General features: G+C 59.6%; 1 non-coding gene across 1 annotated transcript; it reads right to left on the bottom strand.

Annotated features, from left to right (window-relative positions):
- Positions 1–4,436: 4,436 nt before the first annotated feature.
- Positions 4,437–4,555, bottom strand: LOC131870192 (5S ribosomal RNA). Its single transcript, XR_009368519.1, has one exon. It is a non-coding gene; the product is annotated as a 5S ribosomal RNA (ribosomal RNA).
- Positions 4,556–17,500: the final 12,945 nt, after the last annotated feature.

The following is a 17,500-nucleotide window of genomic DNA, read 5'->3' as shown; positions in this document are numbered from 1 at the left end:
GGGGATTTCTGGGTAGGGGCTTCGGGTGCGCATTACATTTTTGCCCAAGCGTCCAGTGGGGTTTCTGGTGCGCTCCGAAGTGGGGTTATTGGAGCGCATCAAAGGTGCGCAATGCTGGTGCGAACCCGGGAGCGCTCCGATGTGTGCTCCAAGGTGCGGCGTGCACGAAGTCCGAGCCCGGTTTGCCCCGGGTGCGCACCTCGCGTGCACCTTCGCCGGGGTGAGCACCTTGGTGTGCAGACCTTGGTTGGGTTGCGCGCCCTGGTGCGCACCAAGGAGCGCTCTGAAGTGTGCTCCAAGGTGCGGCGTGCACGAAGTCGGAGCCCGGTTTGCCCCGGGTGTGCACCTCGGGTGCGCACCTCGCGTGCACCTTCGCTGCGGTGGGCACCTTGGCTGGGTTGCGCGCCTTGGTGGGCACCATGCAGTGCACGAAGTCGGAGCCCGGATTGCCCCGGGCGCGCACCTCCGCCAGGGTGGGCACCTTGGTGCGCACAACTTGCCTGGGCTGCGCACCAGGAAGGGCTCAAGATGGCACCCGCGTTCCGTTTTTTTCACTATCTTTCAGAACGGAAATTTTAAAATCTCGTTTTTTTTTGCCTTTTCTGGAAATTAGTGAAGGCAGCGCATCAAAGGTGCGCAACGCTGGTGCGAACCTGGGAGCGCTCCGATGTGTGCTCCAAGGTGCGGCGTGCACGAAGTCGGACCCCGGTTTGCCCCGGGTGCGCACCTCGCGTGCACCTTGGTGCGCACACCTTGGCTGGGTTGCGCGCCCTGGTGGGCACCATGGTGCGCACCAAGGAGCGCTCCGAAGTGTGCTCCAAGGTGCGGCGTGCACGAAGTCGGAGCCCGGTTTGCCCCGGGTGCGCACCTCGCGTGCACCTTCGCCGCGGTGGGCACCATGGCGTGCACGAAGTCGGAGCCCGGTTTGCCCCGGGTGCGCACCTCGCGTGCACCTTCGCCGGGGTGGGCACCTTGGTGTGCAGACCTTGGCTGGGTTGCGCGCCCTGGTGGGCACCATGGTGCGCACCAAGGAGCGCTCCGAAGTGTGCTCCAAGGTGCGGCCTGCACGAAGTCGGAGCCCGGTTTGCCCCGGGTGTGCACCTCGGGTGGGCACCTTGGTGCGCATGCCTTGCCTGGGCTGCGCACCAGGGCGGGCTCAAGATGGCACCCGCGTTCCTTTTTTTTCACTATCTTTCAAAACGGAAATTTTAAAATCTCATTTTTTTTTGCCTTTTTCTGGAAATTAGTGAAGGCAGCGCATCAAAGGTGCGCACCTCGCTGCCCACCACGGTGCGCAACGCCGGTGGGCACCCGGGAGTGCTTCGAAGTGTGCTCCAAGGTGCTGCGTGCACGTTGTCGGAGCCCGGTTTGCCCCGGGTGCGCACCTCGCGTGCACCTTCGTCGGGGTGGGCACCTTGGCTGGGTTTGCCCCGGCTGCGCTCCGAAGCGGGGTTATTGGAGCGCCGCCTCTTTTTTTGTCGGAGCGTTTGGTGGGGTTTCTCGCATTGGCTCTTCCGAGGCCCGGTTGCCACCCTGGCGCGCACGAAGTCGGAAGTAGGGTTAATTGCCCGGGTGCGCACCTTTGCCAGGGTGGGCACCTTACCTGGGCTGCGCACCAGGGCGGGCTCAAGATGGCACGCGCGTTCCGTTTTTTTCACTATCTTTCAAAACGGAAATTTTAAAATCTCCTTTTTTTTTTGCCTTTTCTGGAAATTAGTGAAGGCAGCGCATCAAAGGTGCGCACCTCGCTGCCCACCTTGGTGTGCTCTGAGGTGCGCACCCGGGAGCGCTACGAAGTGTGCTCCAAGGTGCGGCGTGCACGTTGTCGGAGCCCGGTTTGCCCCGGGTGCGCACCTCGCCTGCACCTTGGCCGGGGTGGGCACCTTGGCTGGGTTTGCCCAGGGTGCGCTCCGAAGCGGGGTTACTGGAGCGCCCCCTCTTTTTTTGTCAGAGCGTTTGGTGGGGTTTCTCGCATTGGCTCTTCCCAGGCCCGGTTGTTGGGTGCGCTCCCACCCTGGCGCGCGCGAAGTTGGAAGTTGGGTTAATTGCCCGGGCGCGCACCTTCGCCAGGGTGGGCACCTTGGTGCGCACACCTTGGCTGGGCTGCGCACCAGGGCGGGCTCAAGATGGCACCAGCATTCCCTTTTTCTCACTATCTTTCAAAACGGAAATTTTAAAATCTCGTTTTTTTTTTGCCTTTTATGGAAATTAGTGAAGGCATCGCATCAAAGGTGCGCACCTCGCTGCCCACCTTGGTGTGCTCCGAGGTGCCCACCACGGTGCGCAACGCCGGTGCGAACCCGGGAGCGCCCCGATGTGTGCTCCAAGGTGCGGCGTGCACGAAGTCGGACCCCGGTTTGCCCCGGGTGCGCACCTCGCGTGCACCTTGGTGCGCACACCTTGGCTGGGTTGCGCGGCCTGGTGGGCACCATGGTGCGCACCAAGGAGCGCTCCGAAGTGTGCTCCAAGGTGCGGCGTGCACGAAGTCGGAGCCCGGTTTGCCCCGGGTACGCACCTCGCGTGCACCTTCGCCGGGGTGGGCACCTCGGCTGGGTTGCGCGCCCTGGTGCGCACCAAGGAGCGCTCCGAAGTGTGCTCCAAGGTGCGGCGTGCACGAAGTCGGAGCCCGGTTTGCCCCGGGTGCGCACCTTCGCCGCGGTGCGCACCATGGCGTGCACGAAGTCGGAGCCCGGTTTGCCTCGGGTGCGCACCTCGCGTGCACCTTCGGCGGGGTTGCGCGCCCTGGTGGGCACCATGGTGCGCACCAAGGAGCGCTCCGAAGTGTGCTCCAAGGTGCGGCGTGCACGAAGTCGGAGCCCGGTTTGCCCCGGGTGCGCACCTCGCGTGCACCTTCGGCGGGGTTGCGCGCCCTGGTGGGCACCATGGTGCGCACCAAGGAGCGCTCCGAAGTGTGCTCCAAGGTGCGGCGTGCACGAAGTCGGAGCCCGGTTTGCCCCGGGTGCGCACCTCGCGTGCACCTTCGCCGCGGTGGGCACCATGGCGTGCACGAAGTCGGAGCCCGGTTTGCCCCGGGTGCGCACCTCGCGTGCACCTTCGCCGGGGTGGGCACCTCGGCTGGGTTGCGCGCCCTGGTGCGCACCAAGGAGCGCTCCGAAGTGTGCTCCAAGGTGCGGCGTGCACGAAGTCGGAGCCCGGTTTGCCCCGGGTGCGCACCTCGCGTGCACCTTCGCCAGGGTGGGCACCTCGGTGCGCACACCTTCTCAATGTTTTCTTGCCTTTTCTGGAAATTGGTGAAGGCAGCGCATCAAAGGTGCGCACCTCGGTGTGCTCCGAGGTGCGAACCCGAGAGCGCTCCGAGGTGCCCACGAAGTCGAAAGTCGGGTTAATTGCATTGTTTTCCCCGGGTGCGCTCCGAGGTGCGCAACATCGGCGCGCACCAAGGAGGGCTCCGAAGTGTGCTCCAAGGTGCGCACGATGGCGTGCACCTCTGGTGCGCACGATTCGGAGCTCGGTTTGACCGGGGTGCGCACACCTTGGCTGGGTTGCGCACCTTTTGTGCGCTCCAAGGTGCGCACGAAGTCGGAGCTCGGTTTGCCCCGGGTGCGCACCTTCGCCAGGGTGCGCACCTTGATGCGCACGCCTTGGCTGGGCTGCGCACCTTGGTGGGCGCCATGGTGCGCACCTTTCGTGCGCTCCAAGGTGCGCACGAAGTCGGAGCTCGGTTTGCCCCGGGTGCGCACCTTGGTGGGCGCCATGGTGCACTCCGAGGTGCCCAAGATTGGTGCGCACCAAGGAGCGCTCCGAAGTGCGCTCCAAGGTGCGCGCGAAGTCGAAAGTTGGGTTAATTGTCCGGTTTGCCTCGGGTGCGCACCTTGCGTGCACCTTCGCCAGGGTGGGCGCCTTGGTGCGCACACCTTGGCTGGGCTGCGCACACCTTGGCACCCGCGTTTCCTTCATTTTAAATTTTTTTTTTTTACAATCTCTCAAGTGGGAAATTCTATAATCTCAACTTTTTTTGCCTTTTCAGGAAACTTTTGAATGGAGCGCATCATTGGTGCGCTCCGAAGTGTGCTCCAAAGCTCTCTCCAGCTGCGTGCACCTGCCCCGGCCGCGCACCCGGCCCCGCCCAGCTTCGCTCACCTGTCCCGGGCGTCTGGTGCGGAACCTTAGAGTAAGAAACATCACCGTGCACCTTGGCCAACGTGCGCGACTCGACCGAGCGCGCACTGGCCGAGGTGCACACCGATTTCACCTGGGTGCGCGCGCAGCACCTCGGGCGCACCGGGGTGCGCGCACAACGCCCGGGTTGCACCGTGGCCTGTGTGCTCGGGGCGCCTCGGGTGCGCGCTCGGTGTCGCCCCCGCGCGCGCGGTAGTGCGGGCAGCGCACCCCGGCCCGGCCCGGCCCCGACGAGAACGCAAACGGGCAAAAGGTTTATTCAAATAGCATTGCGACGCCCGGCGAAAAACTAAAAAAGGGTGCAACACCGGGACTTCCCGGGAGGTCACCCATCCCAGTACTACTCCGGCCCAAGCGCGCTTAACTGCGGAGTTCTGATGGGATCCGGTGCACTAACGCTGGTATGATCGCACCCGTTATGAGCTTGTCGCAGTGTGTACTTAGCAAACCGCGACCCACGTGCGAATCCACCCCGGCCACCCACCCCCGTCGAGGTGCACACCCTCCCTCGCGAAGTGCGCCCCGTTCGCCAAGTGTGAGCCCTGCCCGGGTGCGCGCACCTTGCTAGGGCGTCGGGTGTGCACCCGGCCCGGCCTACGTGCGTGCACCTGGAGGGGGCGTCGTGTGCGTGCAGTGTCCCGTCTGCAACGCGGTGCCCACACACCACCTCGGGCGCAACGACCTGCGCTCACATGTGGGCCGAGTGCACCTTGGTGCATGTTCGGGGCGCCTCGGGTGCACGCTCGATCTTGCCCCGGTGCACCAAGGCGCTCGGTTTGCCCCGGGTGCGCACTTGGTGCAAGGTGGGCACCCAAAATAGGGATCAAGCACCAAAACACAAGTTTCGGGATGCAAAATGGGACCCAAGGACCACAAATGCGTTCCAAGACCCATGATGGGTCCACGAGAACAAAAATGTGTTCCGAGACTTAATAAACAAATATTGGGTTTTAGGAGAAGAAACATGCTCTGATGCCCAAAACGAGAATCGACCCCGAAAAGGCCACAGGCCAAAAGTGGGATGCGAGACAAAAAAAAATGGGACCCGAGGACCAAAATTGGGTTCCCAGGTCGAAGACAGGGCAACCGGACAAGAAACGACCTCTAAGGCTCGAAATGAGTCCCGACGACTAAAACTTGACAAGAAGCACCCATCAGGCACCCAACTCGACACCCATGGGATGCCGACCCACCCGGGCTTCCACCTAGCACACCTTGGCACCCACCCACCCTCGCACCCAACCTCGCACCCAACTTAGCACCTTTGAACCCACATTGGCACTCACCCTGACCCTGGCACCTTGGAACCCACATTGGCACTCACCTTGACCCTGGCACCCACCTTTGCACTCACCTTGGGACCCACCCTGGCTCCCACCTCGGCACCCACCCAGACACCCACCTTGGTTCCTTGGCACCCACCTTGGATCCTTGGCACCCACCCCGACACCCACCTTGGCACGCAACTTGGCTACTTGCCACCCACCTTGGCTCCTTGACGCCCACCCCGACAACCACCCCGTGACCTACCCTGGCTAGGGTTGGTGCACACCCACCCTGGTGCCCACCTTGGCACCCACCCTATGACCCACCTTGGCACGCACCTTAGTACCCACCCCGTTACCCACCCTAGGACCCACCCCGTGACCCACCTTGGCCAGGGTGGGTGCACCCACCCTGGTGCCCACCTTGGCACCCACCCATCCTAGCACCCAGCCTGTGACCGGGCTTGGAACCCAACCTTGCACCCGCACCCGTCTTGGCCAGTGTGGGTGCGCACCCATCCTGGCACCCACGTTGTGACACACCCTTTAACCCACGCACCCTAGCACCCACGTTGGCACCCACCTTGGAACCCAACCTAGCAACTTGGCACCCACCCCGTGACCCACCTTGGCATCCACCATAGCAGTCGCCGACTTGGCACCCACCTCGGCACCCACCTTGACACTTGTGGACCCACCTTGCCACTCACCCTAGCATCGACCCATCCTAGCACCCACCCTGGCACCTTTGCACCCTAGCACTCACCCATCCTAGCACCTAACCTGTGACCCACCTTGACACTCACCCTCGCACCCACCTTGGAACCCAACCTAGCACCCACCCACCCTGACACCAACCCTAGCACCTACCCACCCTTGCACCCACCCTGTGACCCATCTTGGCACCCACCCATCCTACCACTCAACCTATCACCCACCTTCTCACCCACCTTGGCATCCACCTTAGCACCCACCCACACTGGCACCTTGGCACCCACCTCGGGCAAGGTGGGTGCACACCCACCCTGGCACCCAATTTAGAACCCACCGAGCATGTTACCCACCTTGGCACCCACATTGCAGCCCACCCTAGTACCCACCCTATGACCCACATTGGCATCCACACCCTAGCACCCAGGCACCTCGACACCCGCCTTGACACCCACCCTAGCACTGAACCTGTGACCCACCTTGGAACTCACCCTAGAACCCACCCACCCTGTGAACCACCTTGGCATCCACCTTAGCACCCACCCACCTTGGCACCCACTCTAGCACTCACCCATCCTAACACCCAACTTGTTACCCACCTTGGCACCCGCCCTCGCGTCCACCTTGAAACCCACCCTAGCACCCACCCACGCAGGAGCCCACCTTGGCACCCAACCTAACACCCACGCATCCTGGCACCCAACTTGTGACCCACCTTGGAACCCACCCTAGTACCCACCTTTGAACCCACTATATCACCAACCCACCTTGGCACCCACCCTATGACCCTCTTTGGAATCCACCCTAGCACGCACCCACCCTGGCACCCACCATGGAGCGCACCCTAGCACCCACCCACCTCGGCACGCACCTCAACACCCACCTTGGTGTGCGCACTGCGCCAACCTCTCAAAGACCCTATGTGGTGCGCTCCAAAGTGTACACCTTTGGTGCGCTCCAAGGTGCGCACCTTTGGTGCACACCGAGGTGCACACCAAAGTGTGCACCGAGGTGAGCACCAAAGTGCACTCCAGGGTGCACACCAAGGCGTGCACCTTTGGTGCGGTCAATGCAAACGAATTCGGAAGTTGGGGTCGATGTCCTAATCGCTGCTGCAGACTACACGTATGAGAATCGGACAAATAGCTTTATATAGGGGAGGTGTTGCGTTTGATGGGTCGACTCCCCTGGTTGTGTGCACTGCACCAACTTCAAAGACCCTGTCTTGTTTAAGAAGTCAAAAGTTGGGGTGGATGTCCTAATCATTGCTGCAGTCTACGCATGTATGAGAATCAGACAAATAGCTTATATAGGGGAGGTGTTGCATTCGGTGGGTTGACTCCCCTGGTTGTGCGCACTGCGCCAACCTCAAAGACCCCGCATAGCAGAAGAAGTCGGAAGTCGGATTTTGGTGAGCACCAAGGCGTGCACCTTTGGTGCGGTCAACGCAGACGAATTCAGAAGTTGGGGTGGATGTCCTAATCGTTGTTGCAGGCTACACATGTATGAGAATCAGACAAATAGCTTATATAGGGGAGGTGTTGGGTTTGATGGGTCAACTCCCTTGGTTGTGCGCATTACGCCAACCTCAAAGACCTTGTTTTCGTTAAGAAGTCAAAAGTTGGGGTCAATGTCCTAATGGCTCCTGCAGGCTACACATGTATGAGAATCGGACAAATAGCTTATATAGGGGAGGTGTTGGGTTTGATGGGTCGACTCCCCTGGTTGTGCGCATTACGTCAACCTCAAAGACCTTGTTTTCGTTAAGAAGTCAAAAGTTGGGGTCAATGTCCTAATGGCTCCTGCAGGCTACACATGTATGAGAATCGGACAAATAGCTTATATAGGGGAGGTGTTGGGTTTGATGGGTCGACTCCCCTGGTTGTGCGCATTACGTCAACCTCAAAGACCTTGTTTTCGTTAAGAAGTCAAAAGTTGGGGTCGATGTCCTAATTGCTCCTGTAGACTACACATGTATGAGAATCAGACAAATAGCTTATATAGGGGAGGTGTTGGGTTTGATGGGTTGACTCCCCTAGTTGTTCGCATTACACCAACCTCAAAGACCTTGTTTTCGTTTAGAAGCCGAAAGTTGGGGTCGATGTCCTAATTGCTCCTGCAGGCTACGCATGTATGAGAATCAGACAAATAGCTTATATAGGGGAGGTGTTGGGTTTGATGGGTCGACTCCCCTGGTTGTGCGCATTGCGCCAACCTCAAAGACCCTGCATTGCGGATGAAGTCGAAAGTCAGAGTTTGGTGTGCTACAAGGTGTGGTCGAAGGTGCTCACCTAGGTGTGCACCTTTGGAGCACAGGAAAAGTGCCCTCCAAAAGTGCGCACCTTTGGAGTGCACAAAAGTGCCCTCCAAAAGTGCGCACCTTTGGAGCGCAGAAAAGTGCCCTCCAAAAAGTGCCCTCCAAAAGTGCGCACCTTTGGAGCGTAGAAAAGTGCCCTCCAAAAGTGCGCACCTTTGGAGCGCAGAAAAGTGCCCTCCAAAAAGTGCCCTCCAAAAGTGCGCACCTTTGGAGCGCAGAAAAGTGCCCTCCAAAAGTGCGCACCTTTGGAGCGCAGAAAAGTGCCCTCCAAAAAGTGCCCTCCAAAAGTGCGCACCTTTGGAGCGCAGAAAAGTGCCCTCCAAAAAGTGCCCTCCAAAAGTGCGCACCTTTGGAGCGCAGAAAAGTGCCCTCCAAAAGTGCGCACCTTTGGAGCGCAGAAAAGTGCCCTCCAAAAAGTGCCCTCCAAAAGTGCGCACCTTTGGAGCGCAGAAAAGTGCCCTCCAAAAAGTGCCCTCCAAAAGTGCGCACCTTTGGAGCGCAGAAAAGTGCCCTCCAAAAGTGCGCACCTTTGGAGCGCACAAAAGTGCCCTCCAAAAGTGCGCACTTTTGGTGCGCACCAAGGCGCTGGTTCGGTCGTTGCAGGCGAGTTCGGAAGTTGGGGTCGATGTCCTGAGCGGAGGTGCAAACTACACAGGTGTCGGAATCGGACAAATAGCTTATATAGGGGAGGTGTATGCTTCGATGGGTCGACTCCCCAGGTTGAGCGCACCGCGCCAACCTCAAAGACCCTACGGTATGGATGAAGTCGGAAGTTGGGTCCGATGACCAATTCGATTAGTAGGTATGCTCATGAGGTCGGAATTTGGGTCCGATGACCTGCCATGTGCAGGAAGGCGAATGTTGACACTGTGCGTTGCAAGGTGCACACCAAGGCGCTGGTGCGGTCTTTTTAGTCGAGTTCGGAAGTTGGGGTCGATGTCCTGATCGGAGGTGCAAGCTACACAGGTGTGGGAATCGGACAAATAGCTTATATAGGGGAGGTGTATGCTTCGTTGGGTCGACTCCCCGGGTTGAGCGCACCGCGCCAACCTCAAAGACCCTACGGTATGGATGAAGTCGGAAGTTGGGTCCGATGACCGATTCGATATGTAGGCATACTCGCGAGGTCGGAATTTGGGTCCGATGACCTGCCACGTGCAGGAAGGCGAATGTTGGCACTGTGCGTTGCAAGGTGCGCACCAAGGCGCTGGTTCGGTCGTTGGAGGCGAGTTCGGAAGTTGGGGTCGATGTCTTGATCGGAGGTGCAAACTACACAGGTGTGGGAATCGGACAAATAGCTTATATAGGGGAGGTGTATGCTTCGTTGGGTCGACTCCCCGGGTTGAGCGCACCGCGCCAACCTCAAAGACCCTACGGTATGGATGAAGTCGGAAGTTGGGTCCGATGACCGATTCGATATGTAGGCATACTCGCGAGGTCGGAATTTGGGTCCGATGACCTGCCATGTGCAGGAAGGCGAATGTTGGGACTGTGCGTCGCAAGGTGCGCACCAAGGCGCTGGTGCCGTCGTTGCAGTCGAGTTCGGAAGTTGGGGTCGATGTCCTGGTCAGAGGTGCAAACTACACAGGTGTGGGAATCGGACAAATAGCTTATATAGGGGAGGTGTATGCTTCGATGGGTCGACTCCCTGGGTTGAGCGCACCGCGCCAACCTCAAAGACCCTACAGTATGGATGAAGTCGGAAGTTGGGTCCGATGACCGATTCGATACGTAGGCATATTGGCGAGGTCTGAATTTGTGTCCGATGACCTGCCATGCGCAGGAAGGCGGAATTTGGGTCCGATGACCGAGTTGATGGCGTGCCATGCGCAGAAAGGCGGAATTTGGGTCCGATGACCGAGTTGATGTTGATGGCCCGCCATGCACAGGAAGGCGGAATTTGGGTCCGATGACCGATTTGAAGGCGTGCCATACGCAAAAAGGCGGAGTTTGGGTCCGATGACCGAGTTGATATTGATGGCCCGCCATGCGCAGGAAGGCGGAATTTGGGTCCGATGACCTGACATACGCATGGAGTCCGACTCGGGGGCCGATGTTCGATTCGATGACTTGCATTGTGGGTAAAGTCGGAAGTTGTGGTCTTTGACCCGATTCGATGACCAGACTTCGGCTGCTTGAGAATCGGACAAATAACTTATATAGGGGAGGTAGTGTTCTCGAGCATCCTCCCCCCGTGCCCGTTTATGTCGATTGATGCTGGTGCTCGACTGGTTGGAGCGCTCGGATGCAAAAATCTTGCACCAGGATTTATCGATTGTGATGGACACGGCAAGTCTCCTGATTGCTATGCAGGAGCTCATCGTGAATCTCTATGCGGCCTTGGTATGGACTCGACCTGCGGAATGGTTCGGCAATGGTAGTCGCTCCAACACGTCCTTGCAATGGCCACAGAGGTGATTCGACTAGAGCTCCAGTCTAGCTTTTGGGTTGCTTGGCGGACTGGTATAGCCGCGATCGAGTTCCGGCCATGAACGTTTTAGATAGCTCTTGGGCTTTCTGGGACGGAAGTCGGAAGTTTGGGCTGTTGTCCGATTTGATGACCATTCTTCGGATGTGTGAGAATCGGACAAATAACTTATATAGGGGACTGTGTTGTCTCACGCAGCCCCCTCCGTGCCCCTCTATCTCGACCGATGTTGGTGCTTGAAAGGGTTGGGATCGCTCGGATTTATAAACGTGCACCACCATTTGTCGAGTGTGAGGGACGCGGCAGGTCTCCTAAATGCTATGCGGGCGCTCTCTGAGAATCTCTATCCGGCCTCGACACAGACTAGTCTTGCTGAATGGTTTGGCACTGGTAGTCGATCCAACACGTCGTTGTTGTGGCCGCCTAGGCGATTCGATTCGAGCCCCCGTCTAGCTTTTGGGTTGCTTGGCGGATTTTGCCCTATCCGCAAGTGAGCTCGGTCCCTAAACGTTCGAGAAACCCGATTGCTATGCGCCGACTCTCTTTCTTGCGAGCCTCCATCTAGCTTTTGGGTCTCTACGGAACGGAAGTCGGAATCTGGGACCGTTGTTTGATTCGACGAGGCAGACTACGGTTGTGCGAGAATCGGACAAATAACTTATATAGGGGAGGTGTTGACTGGAGCATTCTCCCCCGTGCCCCTCTAACTCGACCAATGCTGGCGCTCGAACGGTGGTAGCGCTCGGATTTTCATTGAGCGCCAGCATTGGTCGATTTAGAGGGGCATGCGAGATTCCCGAATGCTATGCGAGGGCTCTAACGGAAATGTCTATTGGTTTCGGTATGGATGCAATTGCGAGTGGTTCGGCAAAGGTAGTCGTTCCGATGCGTCCATGTCGTGGCCAAATCGATAATTCGATTTGAGCCCTCGTATAGCATTTGGGTCTCTCGATGTGATTCCGCATTCCAGTCCCTTTGGGCACTGCTTGAGCCGCATCCCAGGGGGTTCCCTTCCCAATAATCTGCCTCGCAACCCGATTGCTATGCGGTGAGGCTCCTCGGCCGCCTCGGAACTATCTGTGTATCAGACGCATCGCGGGATAAGGGGTTGGCAACGGTAGTCGCCCCAAGCGCGTCCGATGCTTGGACCATTCCGAGGCGGCCCTGAAGCCTCTTCCGTCTAGCCGTTGGGTCCTTCTCGCCGCATCCCTCGCCTCGCACCCCGATTGCTATGCGGTGAGGCTCCTCGGCCGCCTCGGAACTATCTGTGTATCGGACGCGTCGCGGGATAAGGGGTTGTCACTGGTAGTCGCCCCAAGCGCGTCCGATGCTTGGACCATTCCGAGGCGGCCCTGAAGCCTCTTCCGTCTAGCCGTTGGGTCCTTCTCGCCGCATCCCTCGCCTCGCACCCCGATTGCTATGCGGTGAGGCTCCTCGGCCGCCTCGGAACTATCTGTGTATCGGACGCGTCGCGGGATAAGGGGTTGTCATTGGTAGTCGCCCCAAGCGCGTCCGATGCTTGGACCATTCCGAGGCGGCCCTGAAGCCTCTTCCGTCTAGCCGTTGGGTCCTTCTCGCCGCATCCCTCGCCTCGCACCCCGATTGCTATGCGGTGAGGCTCCTCGGCCGCCTCGGAACTATCTGTGTATCGGACGCGTCGCGGGATAAGGGGTTGTCACTGGTAGTCGCCCCAAGCGCGTCCGATGCTTGGACCATTCCGAGGCGGCCCTGAAGCCTCTTCCGTCTAGCCGTTGGGTCCTTCTCGCCGCATCCCTCGCCTCGCACCCCGATTGCTATGCGGTGAGGCTCCTCGGCCGCCTCGGAACTATCTGTGTATCGGACGCGTCGCGGGATAAGGGGTTGTCACTGGTAGTCGCCCCAAGCGCGTTCGATGCTTGGACCATTCCGAGGCGGCCCTGAAGCCTCTTCCGTCTAGCCGTTGGGTCCTTCTCGCCGCATCCCTCGCCTCGCACCCCGATTGCTATGCGGTGAGGCTCCTCGGCCGCCTTGGAACTATCTGTGTATCGGACGCGTCGCGGGATAAGGGGTTGTCACTGGTAGTCGCCCCAAGCGCGTCCGATGCTTAGACCATTCCGAGGCGGACCCGAAGCCTCTTCCGTCTAGCCGTTGGGTCCTTCTCGCCGCATCCTTCGCCTCGCACCCCGATTGCTATGCGGTGAGGCTCCTCGGCCGCCTCGGAACTATCTGTGTATCGGACGCGTCGCGGGATAAGGGGTTGTCACTGGTAGTCGCCCCAAGCGCGTCCGATGCTTGGACCATTCCGAGGCGGACCCGAAGCCTCTTCCGTCTAGCCGTTGGGTCCTTCTCGCCGCATCCCTCGCCTCGCACCCCGATTGCTATGCGGTGAGGCTCCTCGGCCGCCTTGGAACTATCTGTGTATCGGACGCGTCGCGGGATAAGGGGTTGTCACTGGTAGTCGCCCCAAGCGCGTCCGATGCTTGGACCATTCCGAGGCGGACCCGAAGTCTCTTCCGTCTAGCCGTTGGGTCCTTCTCGCCGCATCCCTCGCCTCGCACCCCGATTGCTATGCGGTGAGGCTCCTCGGCCGCCTTGGAACTATCTGTGTATCGGACGCGTCGCGGGATAAGGGGTTGTCACTGGTAGTCGCCCCAAGCGCGTCCGATGCTTGGACCATTCCGAGGCGGACCCGAAGCCTCTTCCGTCTAGCCGTTGGGTCCTTCTCGCCGCATCCCTCGCCTCGCACCCCGATTGCTATGCGGTGAGGCTCCTCGGCCGCCTTGGAACTATCTGTGTATCGGACGCGTCGCGGGATAAGGGGTTGTCACTGGTAGTCGCCCCAAGCGCGTCCGATGCTTGGACCATTCCGAGGCGGCCCCGAAGCCTCTTCCGTGTAGCCGTTGGGTCCTTCTCGCCGCATCCCTCGCCTCGCACCCCGATTGCTATGCGGTGAGGCTCCTCGGCCGCCTTGGAACTATCTGTGTATCGGACGCGTCGCGGGATAAGGGGTTGTCACTGGTAGTCGCCCCAAGCGCGTCCGATGCTTGGACCATTCCGAGGCGGCCCCGAAGCCTCTTCCGTGTAGCCGTTGGGTCCTTCTCGCCGCATCCCTCGCCTCGCACCCCGATTGCTATGCGGTGAGGCTCCTCGGCCGCCTTGGAACTATCTGTGTATCGGACGCGTCGCGGGATAAGGGGTTGTCACTGGTAGTCGCCCCAAGCGCGTCCGATGCTTGGACCATTCCGAGGCGGACCTGAAGCCTCTTCCCTCTAGCCGTTGGGGCTTTCTCGCCGCATCCCTCGCCTCGCACCCTGATTGCTATGCTGTGAGGCTCCTCGGCCGCCTTGGAACTATCTGTGTATCGGACGCATCGCGGGATAAGGGGTTGGCAGTGGTAGTCGCCCCAAGCGCATCCGATGCTTGGACCATTCCGAGGCGGCCCTGCAGCCTCTTCCGTCTAGCCGTTGGGGCCATCTCGCCGCATCCCCCACCTCGCACCACGATTGCTATGCGGTGAGGCTCCTTGGCCGCCTCGGAACTATCTGTGTATCGGACGCATCGCGGGATAAGGGGTTGTCACTGGTAGTCGCCCCAAGCGCGTCCGATGCTTGGACTATTCCGAGGCGGCCCTGCAGCCTCTTCCGTCTAGCCGTTGGGGCCATCTCGCTGCATCCCCCACCTCCTCGGCCGCCTCGGAACTATCTGTGTATCGGACGCATCGCGGGATAAGGGGTTGGCAGTGGTAGTCGCCCCAAGCGCGTCCGATGCTTGGACTATTCCGAGGCAGCCCTGCAGCCTCTTCCGTCTAGCCTTTGGGGCCATCTCGCCGCATCCCTCGCCTCGCACCCCGATTGCTATGCGGTGAGGCTCCTCGGCCGCCTGGGAACTATCTTCGTATCGGACGCATCGCGGGATAAGGGGTTGTCACTGGTAGTCGCCCCAAGCGCGTCCGATGCTTGGACTATTCCGAGGCGGCCCTGTGGCCTCTTCCGTCTAGCCGTTGGGGCCATCTCGCCGCATCCCCCACCTCGCACCCCGATTGCTATGCGGTGAGGCTCTTCGGCCGCCTTGGAACTATCTTCGTATCGGACGCATTGCGGGATAAGGGGTTGTCACTGGTAGTGGCCCCAAGCGCGTCCGATGCTTGGACTATTCCGAGGCGGCCCTGCAGCCTCTTCCGTCTAGCCGTTGGGGCCATCTCGCCGCATCCCCCACCTCGCACCCCGATTGCTATGCGGTGAGGCTCCTCGGCCGCCTTGGAACTATCTTCGTATCGGACGCATCGCGGGATAAGGGGTTGTCACTGGTAGTCGCCCCAAGCGCGTCCGATGCTTGGACTATTCCGACGCGGCCCTGTGGCCTCTTCCGTCTAGCCGTTGGGGCCATCTCGCCGCATCCCCCACCTCGCACCCCGATTGCTATGCGGTGAGGCTCCTCGGCCGCCTTGGAACCATCTTCGTATCGGACGCATCGCGGGATAGGGGGCTGTCACTGGTAGTCGCCCCAAGCGTGTCCGATGCTTGGACCATTCCTAGGCGGCCCTGAAGCCTCTTCCGTCTAGCCGTTGGGGCCTTCCCGCCCCATCCCTCGCCTCGCACCCCCGATTGCTATGCGGTGAGGCTCCTCGGCCGCCTTGGAACCATCTGTGTATCGGACGCATCGCGGGATAAGGGGTTGGCACTGGCAGTCGCCCCAAGCGCGTCCGATGCTTGGACCATTCCGAGGTGGCCCTGAAGCCTCTTCCGTCTAGCCGTTGGGGCCTTCCCGCCCCATCCCTCGCCTCGCACCCCGATTGATATGCGGTGAGGCTCCTCGGCCGCCTTGGAACTATCTGTGTATCGGACGCATCGCGGGATAAGGGGTTGGCACTGGTAGTCGTCCCAATCGCATCCGATGCTTGGACCATTCCGAGGCGGCCCTGCAGCCTCTTCCGTTTAGCCGTCGGGGCCTTCCCGCCGCATCCCTCGCCTCGCATCCCGATTCCTATGCGGTGAGTCTTCTCGGCCGCCGCGGAACTATACCTGTTATTGCTACTGCATCCTTCGGCTGGTAACCTCCTCTGCCGCCTTGGAACGTTCTCTTTGTCGGACGCGTCGCGGGATAAGGGGTTGGCACTGGTAGTCGCCCCAAGCGCGCCCGATGCATAGACCGCTCCGAGTCGACCTTGCTTTCAGCCTCTCACATGCATAGACCTCTCTGAGTCGACCCTGCAGCCTCTCACGTTTAGCCTTTGGAATCTCGCCTCACAACATGATTGCTATCCTTGATGCATCCCTTGCCTCGAGCCCTGATTGCTTTCTTGGCTGCATCCCTCCTCTCCTCACAGCCCGGTTGTCATCACTGCTTCATCCGTCGCTTCATGCATTCTGGCTGCTGGGCCCTTCCCACCGCACACCTCGATTGCTATCTCTTCTGCATCACACACCCCGATTGCTATCTCTGCTACATCCCTCGGCTCTCACTTCTGCATCCTTCGCCTCACACCTCGATTGCTATCAATGCTGCATCCGTAACCTCACACCCCGATTGCTATGCGGGGAGGCTCCTTGGCCGCCTTGGAAATTTCTGTGTGTCGGACGCACCGCGGGATAAGGGGTTGGCACTGGTAGTCGCCCCAAGTGCGCCCGATTCTTAGACCGCTTCGAGGTGACCTCGTAGCCTCTTTCGTCCAGGCTTCCTGCCTTCAACGCCCTTTTTACACCTCGATTGCTATGCGCGGGCTCGTTGGCGTCTATCACCTCTCTGCGAAGAGTGGCACGATGATTGTTGGGGTAAATCGTAGCAGTCCGATCTCTGGCCTTGGGCCATTGTGAGGGCTGATCGATTTCCTGTGCGCATCTCGTGTTCGCCCAGTAACAGACTCGACGACTTGTAATCGGTCTTGTTCCCGATTGTTCCTGGAGGTAGTCTTCGGAACTCTTGGATTTGACCTGTCACTCGAACTGTCCTCTTCCGAGGATGCTTGTGTGTGTGTGCTTGTGCCATTTCCTTGGCGGTATTAACGAGATATTAAAGAGCGGAGTGAGCGCCTCGCCCAGCTATGTTTGGGGCTCTCACTCCCTTACCCGGTGTGCGACCGCTTTGCACGTAGGTTGCGGAGCATCGCGACTCTTTCGATGTTTGGCGGTTGTCTTCCGGTGATGCGTTGGTCCCGAAGTGCACGTTACTAGCATTTCTGCCATTGTTCTCGATCTTTGGCACGTTCCTTCGTTGCAATTGGATATATATCTCCGTTTATACGCGCAGGCTTCTCCCGCCTATTCAGCGCTGTCCCACTCTCAGCACTCTCGTGGTCTCCTTGGCTTCTCTCTCCCGTGAGCGAGCTCTCTTCTCGAGTCTTTTCCATGTCCCATGGAGGTTGCCTTGCGAAATTCGGGCACACAAACGTGACCGGATAAGAGCGGAATTGCCTATGAGGAGAAGCTCACCTTAGGGAGCAGCAATGCCGAGTGTTTCGACAGAGGGTAGAGGGGGCGTTGTTTGGGCGGTTGCACAAAAGAGTGCTACGTTTGCACTGAAGGTTGCTTCTTCGTCTCCGACGAACTCTTCGAGGCAAAAAAGCTTGTTTACGGGGTCGAGGTGGGACTGTTCGTGCGAGTTGCGCCACCAAAAGTGCGTAGGGGGCATATACCTGGGAAATGGATGTCTCTGAGTGGCCTT

This window comes from Cryptomeria japonica, unplaced genomic scaffold (assembly GCF_030272615.1).
Source record: "Cryptomeria japonica unplaced genomic scaffold, Sugi_1.0 HiC_scaffold_303, whole genome shotgun sequence".
In the NCBI taxonomy this organism is placed as follows: Eukaryota; Viridiplantae; Streptophyta; class Pinopsida; order Cupressales; family Cupressaceae; genus Cryptomeria; species Cryptomeria japonica.
The sequence above is the reverse complement of the archived record's forward strand: the minus strand, read 5'-3'. Positions and strand labels throughout refer to the sequence as shown.